The 2,192-nt window shown below is 51.3% G+C and overlaps 1 pseudogene; it reads left to right on the top strand.

Moving 5' to 3' along the window:
- The first annotated feature begins 991 nt into the window (after positions 1-991).
- LOC138847244 (immunoglobulin heavy variable 3-66 pseudogene) lies at positions 992-1,517 on the top strand (annotated as a pseudogene).
- Positions 1,518-2,192: the final 675 nt, after the last annotated feature.

The raw sequence follows: 2,192 nt of genomic DNA, 5'->3' as shown, positions 1-2,192 counted from the left end.
ATACAGTGATCCATCCTATTAAGAGGAGGCTCTAAGGATGGGACAAGGCCATGAGGGTTGCTGCTTGCATTGAAGGGTATAGGACATTAGAAAGACCCTTCAGTAACTCAGGTTTTAACACTCAGTTATTCCCACATGAGGCAGAGCAGAGAAAGAGACATCCTTACTCACTGCACTTTCCCAAGTGTCACTGTGCCAGCTCTGCATCCCAACCTAGCCCAGTTTCAGGACAACAGTCAGGTGCAACCACAGAAGTCTTAGGGCTCAACTATCATCCCATTAACTTCTGATCCTGGGGCTGAAGGAGCAGGGATCTGGTATTGGGAGCCTTTGCCACATATGAGACCCTGGCACTCCTTGGGGGATGAGCACATCTTAAACAGCAGAATAAAAAGTGCCATAGTAAGTGACCTCTTCCCAGATGTGTCATCTGCCATGGGAGGAAATGGTTTCTGTCTCTCCTTCCATGGGAGGGCCAGCACCATGACATCATCGTGGGAAGAAAGAGCTGGCCCTGAGCAGACCCTGACTCTGTGAATGCTGTGATCTGGTGGTCTCAGCCCTAAGAACCACAACAGGGCCAATGCTGTGGTGTGGTGGATAAAGCATCCACATGACATCCATAATGATGTTCCAGGGGTGTTGATGTGTACAAGCAGCCGATATCAGCCATGAACCACACGTTGTAGTGCAGCCACATGAAAAACAAAGATTCAAAGCACTTATCAGGGCACAATCACATAAGGACTCCCATTGTCCCATTCCATATGATGTCAACAGACACATTCAAGACACTCTCATCAGTCTGGGCCCTGTAGTGTCTGAGGCATCTGACCCCATGACTGCTATATAGGGGCAGCTCATGCAAATAGGGCCTCCCTCTGCCCATGAAAACCAGCCCAGCCTTCACCTTGCAGCTCTGGCACAGGAGCTCCAGCCCCAGCACTCCCAGGTGTCCACTCAGTGATCACACTCAACACAGATGCTCACCATGGAGACTGGGCTGCGCTGGCTTCTCCTGGTTGCTGTGCTCAAAGGTAATGATGGAGAATGCGGGGCACTGAGTCTGGGAGAGGACATGAGTGAGAGACACAGAGAGTGTGAGTGACAGTGTCCTGACCAGGATGTCTGTGTTTGCAGGTGTTCAGTGTCAGGAGCAGCTGGTGGAGTCCAGGGGAGGGCTGCTCCACCCTGGGGGATCCCTGACACTCTCCTGCAAAGCCTCTGGATTCACCATCAGTAGCTATGGAGTGAGCTGGGTCCACCAGGCTCCAGGGAAGGTGCTGGAGTGGATCGGATTCATTTATACTGATGGTAGCACATACTACGGGAGCTGGGTGAATGGTCGATTCACCATCTCCAAAACCTCGACCACGGTGACTCTGAAAATGACCAGTCTGACAGCCGCGGACACGGCCACCTATTTCTGTGCAAGAAACAAAGTGAGGGGCCCTCACACTGAGCCCAGACACAAACCTCCCTGCAGGGGAGCGCGGCTCCACCACGGGGGCGCATAAAATCCACTGAGCCCGGATTCTAGTCATACACGTGTACATAGGGAGCCCAAGCCCTGGTTTCCTGTCAGGGAACTGGGGTTTCCTCTCCTGTAACAGTTTTGAGGGAAGAATTCTACTTATGATCTGTCCCTCCCAACTTCAATGACGGATTGAAAGTTTGATGTAAAAGGAAGAAGTCCTAAATGAACAATTTGGTTCACGGACAATGACTGTTGCTCACCAGGATCAGAGATGTGGGAATATTGAAGACACTATTGAGTCTCTTCCAACCTGACTCAGGACAGCACCCTCAGTGTACTGAAAGCTTTGGACAGTTTCAGTTTTCCCTGTATAACCAGGGACAGCCAAGACAGGGCCATGATCTGTTAAACCGCAACTATTCCACTCATCCCTCTCCTGCCACAACCAGCAAGTGTGCAACTGAACCAACCTTTGACTTTACATGTGGGTGATCCACACTCACTTTCTGCAGACTTTAACCTGACCCGCATTTCCCCTTTAATCCTGAAACAGTCTGTGGTCCCTGTGTGAATGTCACAGCACTCAGGAATGTACTGCAGCTCAGCTGTGTCTCAGGCTGAGCTTCTGCAGGCCCCTGGGAAGCCTACAGGGACTTCTTCATCCTCTAGGTCCTGGGACCCTCCTGGGGGACTCCCTGACTGATCTCAGGAAGGA

The sequence above is a fragment of the Oryctolagus cuniculus genome, chromosome 20 (genome assembly GCF_051225735.1).
Source record: "Oryctolagus cuniculus isolate XC-2025 breed Fujian yellow rabbit chromosome 20, ASM5122573v1, whole genome shotgun sequence".
Classification (NCBI taxonomy): domain Eukaryota; kingdom Metazoa; phylum Chordata; class Mammalia; order Lagomorpha; family Leporidae; genus Oryctolagus; species Oryctolagus cuniculus.
Note: the sequence above shows the minus strand (reverse complement) of the source record. Positions and strands in the feature narration are given on the sequence as shown.